General features: G+C 37.2%; 1 pseudogene; it reads right to left on the bottom strand.

Annotated features, from left to right (window-relative positions):
* Positions 1–2670: 2670 nt before the first annotated feature.
* Positions 2671–5053, bottom strand: LOC136280830 (uncharacterized; annotated as a pseudogene).
* Positions 5054–8397: the final 3344 nt, after the last annotated feature.

Genomic DNA, 8397 nt, shown 5'->3' with positions numbered 1-8397 from the left:
TTAAAAAAAAAAAGATGAAATTTAGGAATTGTAATTCTATGATGTATGCTCAAAAGTGAATTCTTAAGAAGAGGTGATCGTTTTTTTAACATTCACTACAAAGCTCAAAAGCTGAACCATAAACGTTCCGACACTTCAACAAATATCAAAATTTAAAAAATTGCAATGGAAAATATATTCCACCGCTGCATTAGTACAATATTTACTGTTTCTGTGTGGTTTGGCTTCGTTAAAGAGTTCTTTGCTTGAGGAAATGTCGGAGATTTGTCGGCCGATGGCTGCTGGTAAGTGTTTTATTATTGTAGGCGGATGGTTGGAATCGGTGTCGATGTAGAGAGTTTCGTTGTTGGGCTTTCTGTATGGGTAGTGGGTTCTGTCTGTGAGGTTTAGGGTGACGTCGAGGAAGTTACAGATTTTTAGGTTTGTGCTTCTAGAAATGTTCAGACTTTGTTTCTTAAATTCTCGTGTGATGTCCTTCTAGTCCGTTCTGATTGTGGTCCGCTTAGGTTTCTTAGAAGTACCAGCCCGTGGTCTCTATAGAGTTCTACGTTGTTTTTGCCGTATTTCTCGCTGAGGTTGTTAAGGAGGAAAAGTCCGATAAGCTTACGTCGAACATACTGTTGTGGTTTTTCTCAGTCCAGGCGGTCTCGTTGTCAAATAAAAGTGATTTCCGGCGGTGCATAATTATGTCGATGTCTTTGTCACTGATTGTGGTATAATTCTTGGCAAATGAAATTGCTTTAGATAGAAGAGACTCTGTGATGGATGAGTCAAAACTGTCGATGTCGAACGAGGCGAACGAATGCTTTTGCATGTCGGGTATGTTGGTGAACCAATTAATTACATCTGATGTGTTTTTCCACTGATTGAGCTTTGTCATTTCTCTGACTTTCGAGTTGATATTGTCGAGAATTTGTTTACTGACTTTTCCGAGTTCAGTTTTTGCGGGATTTATGAGGCGGCATGTAGGGTGATTGGCGAAGTTGTCTCTATGGTCTTTTAGGTTAGTAAAAGGTTGTTGTTTTGCGATTTGTTCTGTACGGTTGTCAAAGTGGCCTCTTGGGTGATAGATTTTGCTTGTGAGTCAATGATGTTGGCGGTGTCAGTGCTAGCTTTCTTGTAGGTGGTTGTGATGCTGTCCCTTAGGAGTTTGTCGTGCTGCGTCTTGTCAAGCTTGTAAAAGTTCAAATCTTTTACAAGCTTGAAAAGACGCAGCTATTAGTAGTAGTAGTTATTGTAGTAGTAGTAGTAGTTATTGTAGCAGTAGTAGTAGTAGAAGTAGTAGTAGTATCATTATGGTTATAATTTTTTTTCTTTTGAGGTGAATCTCATTTTTTCCTTTTTTATCCCGAAGTTGTTCAAGGCTGCTGGGGAATAGCTGAACAAAGTAAGTGCTTATGACACTGCGCGCTAGCTTAAGTAAAGTTAGAATATCAATAAGCTAAGTGAATTCAGTCGCTGTATCAGACAGATTGTGGCCAGCCTTTTCAGTCAATTCAAGAGGAAATGCTGCTTCATTGATTTCTCCTGATTCAGATCGAACGATGCATGCGTAGCTAAAACTGCACGGCGTCAGTTTAACCGCAACACACAATTTCTTTGAGAGTCAAGTTGTACTTTATAATTATTTTGCCGCCGTTTCAATTCTATTGCGGATAATAATTGTGTAAATGCCACGTTCTTGAAGCAAAGTGAATGTGAACATTCGAATTCGAGCTGCAGAAATCTTCTTCAGAGCGGATGGCGCGAGATAAAATGTAATCCATTTGTGTTTGGTGCTCCCAGAGGTTCCTGCTCCAAGTGGTGTAAACAACTTTACTCCTTTATTGGTGAAAATGAGCCACCACTTCAACTCTGTCTGGCAAAGTTTCAATATGTTTCTGCAAATCCAGTTGCTGGGACCAGTAATATTGCATTTAGTGTAGTATCCTGCAGAACATTTGTGTTTCACATCAGATTGATCAACTCAAGTGAGTAATTTTTAGGAAACAGAAAGTCGTGATTTATCGAGAAGCGTGACTCAATGTAATCACTTGCCTTATTTTAAGCTGAGTAATTGTTTAGCGATGCCAGTATGTGCCTGGTTTTTGCAACACCTTATCAGTCAAAAGAAGTCAGGAATACTGCAACCTACCTTATGGAAGGCGCTGAGTTTTGCTTTCGCCCAGTTTCTATAAGCTGCTCAAAATTCTACAACAAAACAATGTAATTTGCAATTGAGTAGAAGAGGTCAAGCCCTATTAAAAATTCCTAATAAAAGTACAAGTATCACCTTCCGCTAGTCCTTTCCTATGATACAATTTTGATTTGCAACTTTTTATCCCCTTGACTTTTTCATAAGCAACTGGAGCAACACTCCTTACAGCTCATCCAACCCATAATACTACGGTAAGCTGTTTGATCGATTGTTTTCTATAAGATTCTGGGTTTCAAATAAGTTTTACAAGGCTGTGGGGGCATAGAAAGTTAATTGAGGGCTTCACAACACGTAACCACAACAGTTCAAATCATTATGTTTTCGCTAAAGGACTTACAGGTAGATGATGGTGTAGCAGCAGTTCCAATGTTTATCTCACCTTACATTCTGTTTATCTAGAGTAGAATAGAAACTTTATTAAAGTGTCAAAAACCGTCTAGCCAGGGAACAAATCCCTTACTAATTTGGGGACACCAATTAGGGGAGAATATACAAACTAAAAAAAAACTATATACAGTAGTAGGTAAAATATCTATAGTTAACTCATTAAGAGATTTATAGTAAAAATACACAGAAGTCAAAATGAACAAAGGCTACAGCCTGCGCAGCCATCATCTAAAAGTTCACTTATATTGAGTTGGCGTATCTTGCTTTTAAACGACGTTAGGGTTGTGACGTCCCTGATACTCTTGGGTAGTTTTGTCCATAGCCTAGGCCCTAAATATCTAATAGAGTGCTTGCCATAGGTGACTGTCTCATACCTAGGTATAGAGAAATCTGCTTGCCGCAGATTGTAATTACTATTTGGTTCTTTAAAGATGTTACTTATATATGCAGGGCACAGTTTATGCTTTACTTTATACATAAGGATGCACAGATCCTGTAAGCGACTATTTAGTAGTGTTGGCAGATCTGCCTTCTCTAATAGTTGTTCATAACTAGAATTATTATCCTTGAAAACCGCTCTAAGTCCTCTTTCTTGTAGTCTTTCAAGCTTTCGATTGTCACTCGCTTTACAAAAATGCCACACTAGGTGACAGTACGTGAGGAATGGTAATATCGCGCTTTTGAATAATATTAACATAGATTTCATAGGAATTAAATTACGTAGTGTCATTAGAACACCAATTCTCTGGCTGGCTTTTTTACAAATAGAGATTACATGCTCAGAGAAATTTAGCTTAGAATCTAACACTACTCCTAGAAGTATGATATTATCTTTAGTTTCAATCACAACATCATTCACGCAAATATTGCTGTCATTTTGAGTGAAGCCCAAGTTCAAAACTTGGTACTTTTTGAGGTTTCCCGCCAATAAGTTAGAATCGTACCACGTTGTTGCTAAGTTGGCACTATCCTTTAACTGGGAAGTCACAGCTGCCTGGTCTGCTCCTGCGTGGTAAATTTGATGGTCGTCGGCATACATAGACAAGTTCGCTGTTAGGCAGTAGGATAGGTCATTCTGGAAAACATTCCACAACAACGGGCCAAGCGCGGAACCCTGAGGACAGCCACGACTCACGAATCGGCTCGAACTAACATGACGGCCGATCTTTACTTGATATTTCCGTTCATTTAAATAGCTGTTTAAAAGTTGAATAGCGCTTTCCTGAAAACCGTACGCTTCAAGCTTGTTCAGAAGTAGTGGTGGGTGTAACGAGTCAAATGCCTTTGACATGTCAGTTGAAAGTATGCTCACAACCTGTTTTCGATCCCTCGCCAGTCTCCAATCTTCTACTAAATTGATAAATGTTGTTTCGCAGCTGTGAGCTTTGCGATAAGCGGATGAGTGTTGGTAAATACGATTACCAAAGCCAGAGTTGATCTGCGCTCCAACCAACTTCTCAAGAACTTTACTCATACATGGTAAGAGAGTTATGGGCCGGTAGTTTTCCTTTGCATTCCTGTCATCCTTTTTGTATACTGGGGCCCAATGCCCATACTTCCATTCACTAGGCCATGCATTCTTGTTAATACAAGAATTGAACAAGGTGGTTAGTGGAGCGGATAATTCATTAGCACCTGTTTTTAAAGCCTTTGAAGGAATTCCATCAGTGCCGGTGGCTTTGTTTATGTTCAGCGAATCGAGAACAGCAAGGACTTGTCCCTGTGTAACCAATTCGATTTCGATGGTCTGAGTGGAATTCCTATTTTTATGTTGTATCCTCTGAACACAAGGATGGTCTCTAAAGTCCTCTATTGACTTTCTTTCGATCGCTGTACCGCCAATGCCATCCGCCAAGGTAGCAAAATGCTCAACCAATTCCTCAGCCACTTGTTGTTGATTCGTTATCATACTGCCGTTTATTTTTAAGTGGATGTCGTTTCTTTCAGTACAGCTCTTAGAGCCCAAAAATGGCTTGAAAGTTTTGAGGAACGCCTTGGGATTGATTTTCAAATCGTTTGACTTATTATACCAGTACTGTTTGATGGCGATTCTTCTTTGTTTAGTGGCCTCGTTTCTGGCTTTACGTCGTAATTCCCAATTTTCTGGCGTTTTGTCTTTCAAGTACTTGTCATTTGCTTTGCGTTTAGTTCTAATCGCACTTTTCCAATGAGACGTCATGTAGGGCACATCTTTATCACGCACACGCATTTTTTCACAGGTGCCACTTCGTCCAGTATATTGTTCATAAGTGCATTCCACACGTACACTTGATCGTCGACGTCATCAAACAATTGTCCAACGTGCCATGGGGCAGAGGACAAAAGCTGTTTATAATGTTCAGGGTCAAAGTTCTTATAGCTCCTAAATGTGATGACCTTTAGTTTGTTGTGATTTATTTTCTGCAAAAATTCAAGGATGGTAATTACCAGATAGCTGGAAGCTATCCGGTCTATTAGTGAGCAAAACATCTATTAAACTCTCTGTTATAATTATTCCACGCTTTTCTATTCTTGTTGGCTTAGTAATTAGACATTCAAAACCTTGTTCAACTTCCAAATCGAGAAGCAGTTTACCTTCACGTTTGTATTTTAATTTAGTTTACTTTTGATTGATTGGTTAGTGATAAGTTAATTAATTAATTGCTATAATGTTTAAAAGTTTACAATGTGTATCTCAACTCATGTTCTGTTTATTTAGCTTTTATTTTAGTGTACTCTTGATTGATCAGTTAGTGATAAGTTAATTAGTTGATTTTTTTTGTTGTTGCTGTTTTTTTGTCTTTTTGTTTTTTTTGTTGCTAAAGGGTGGAAACAATAACAGTGATGTCACTCATCCTGAAAACACCGAAGACTCACAGGTAGATGATGATGTAGCAGCAGTTTCAATGTTTATCTCACCTTACTTTCTGTTTGTTAGCTTGTATTTTAGTTTAGTTTACTTTTCATTGATCGGTTAGTGATGAGTTAAAAAGTTCATTCTTACAATGTTTACAATGTTCACAATGTGTATCTCACCTTACGTTATGTTTACCTAGCATGTATTTTGGTTTATTTTTTATTGATCGGTTGGTGATAAGTTAATTGATGGATAAGTTTTTTGTTGTTGTTGTTGTTGTTGTTGTTTTGTTTTGTTTTGTTTTGCTACAGAGTGGAGGCACTAAAAACACCGAAAACACCGTCGACGCACAGGACCAAATCGGTTTCTGTTTTAAAATTTCACGAGTCTCTTTCTTTTTCTTTTTTTTTTGTTTTTGCTTCTCTTTTTTGGGCGTCATTACGAAGAAACTTTATGCTTTAAAAAAATATATATATAAATATATATTGCATATTGCCCTTTTTCATGATTTAGCTGTCTGTAATGACATAAGTGCCCAGAGCATTTAAAGGCCATCGTCATTTTTCAAAAAAATTACATCTTTGGAGGCCGAAATCAATGCAGTTCTCATTTACCTTTTTAACAGATTCCACAGTACTTGGGCTCGAATACAGCAACCTTGCTAAGCTTTTTTCAAATTATTCAGCTGACACTGAAGGAGATAACAAAACAAAGTATGTATAATTTATTTGACAACTGAAGAACAAAATAGAAAAAAATTAATTTACTGTTTTGGGATCATTCAATTTGCTTTATTTCAGGATACTAGACAGTGTAGTTATGTCCACTGTAATAGACTCTCCGCTCAATGTTCTAGCAGAAAACGTCACATTGGTTTTTAAGAACGCGCAGGTATATACGCTACTCTTTCGTTATCTGTTATTATTTTTTTAAGTTTAATTTAATTGGTGTTGCTTGTTGGGGAGTTCCAACAGTTCATGCATCCCACACATAGGTGATTCTGTTGTCATCTTTTGCCTCAATTCAAACTGGGATTTAATGACTGGCTCACGATTTGAAGACTGCCCGATACTTGATTAGTAAATCAGCATTACACCATATTAGGCTTCCCACCAATTTTCAAATTTCGTCACCTTGAAGTCACCACAAAATGGATGTTAGATTTCATTAATGGGTGGTCCCAGGGACCATCATATTAAGAATTACTATTTTACTTGAGTGTTACGTTAATATTCTATAGCTATGACGCCTTACGAGTCAGTTACTAGTAATGCATCACCGAGCCTCGCTATATTACTCCTTGAATTACATCACTCGATTTTTTTTCCTTTAGGTGAATCGTAAAAAAAGAACATGTGTATTCTGGAGCTTCTCTGAAGAAAAGTAAGCACCACTGTGACATAAATTTTATCAATGGCGTGAATTCTTCCAGTTTTTCATCGGGGCTAAAACTATCTGAGCGGAATATAAAAGTAACTGAAATATTTCTTAACATTTAGTGGAGTGAATTGAAGTCTACTCAGGTGGAGGGAGGAAGGGGTTTACAATTGAATTAGCTAGTTTGACTCCTTTCTCCTTATTACATTCTTTTTTAAAGCTTTGGGAGTTGGTCAAGTAAAGGATGTCAAACAAAGATGATATCCGATCACCATACGGAATGCGTTTGCAATCATCTCACTCACTTCGCTGTACTCATGGATTTCATCGACGATGCTGATGACAGGAAGGTGGATATTATTTTTTACTACAAAATAATGTCATATAGATCTGAAAAGGTACAGAGAGGCATGAAAAGTATCGCATTCATTTATGTTCATTAAAATGTACATTTCCTTCAATACAAATAAAATAATTATGACGTTTACAGTTTTTCAATCAGGATAAAACTCGTTCGTCAGATGAGCATGACAAAATTCTGACACTCCTCACTCGAGTAGGGATGGCCTTATCTCTCACTGGAGTTATACTCACGGTTATCAGCTATCTTCAACTTACGTAAGTACATTTGACTAACACTGCTATATTAATGAATTGTAGGAGATTAACTATATTTAGGAGAATGGAACCTGTGAAGAGTAAGGGGCACCCTTGATATTCTTTACCTAAAGATTTACGGTAACTGATCACTCTTTAGAAAGGGGACGAAATGACTCGCAATGTTTTCATAAAGGTAGATTCTCTTAAAGAGCAAGGGACAAGCTCGTGCGAATTGGAAGTGTTCTTATACAGATCTTTCGGGATTTGAATATGTCTAAAATAGAAAAAAAGAAATTTAGGATTAATATTGTTCGTGGTATAGCTTGTATTTTTGGTCTACACGGCTGATTAGACCGTAAGACTATTAAATCGTTTACAATTTTCGATTCATTGCAATCACGATGTGCTAACTTCCGTTCCTCTCTTATTTCAGTAGATGGAATAGGTCCCACAAATTTTTTGGCCAGTTTTGAAAGATTCCATTTCTCGCTATTTTTTTAGGGGCCTCGGTTATTTTCTGTAGTGTATGGTGAATATAAAGGATTGTTTATGTGTTGCGTGTTTCTAAATCCGTCTTGATCCAGAATTCATTCGCCTTTCAGTATTTTAAGCTTTGCCCAAAGGAAAAGTGAGGTCATGGTATTATTGCGTACTAGACATTTAAATTTTTTTTTCTAAATTGTTTAATTACGTAATAGTGAAGTAGTATTCGCCTATCAATTTTAATAGATTCAATTTCTCCGCAAATTTGCCTTTGATTGTAATTCTAATGTGAAAGCTTATTAACAAAGTGCTTTAAGTAGTGTTTGTGAGTTTCGTGCAATAAAGTTGTGTTTGTTATTAAGGCCTGTTTGCTTCCGTAAAATCATCTTAGCTGTTAAGCATATTTTCGCACAGTGTAAGTCCAAATTTTTGCTGTGGCAAAAGAAAGTAGAGAAAAGAAATAAAAACAAATAATAATTACACAGAGGGAGGTAAACTAAACCCCTACTTGGAAAGA

This window comes from Pocillopora verrucosa, chromosome 5 (genome assembly GCF_036669915.1).
Source record: "Pocillopora verrucosa isolate sample1 chromosome 5, ASM3666991v2, whole genome shotgun sequence".
Lineage (NCBI taxonomy): Eukaryota > Metazoa > Cnidaria > Anthozoa > Scleractinia > Pocilloporidae > Pocillopora > Pocillopora verrucosa.
The sequence above is the reverse complement of the archived record's forward strand: the minus strand, read 5'-3'. Positions and strand labels throughout refer to the sequence as shown.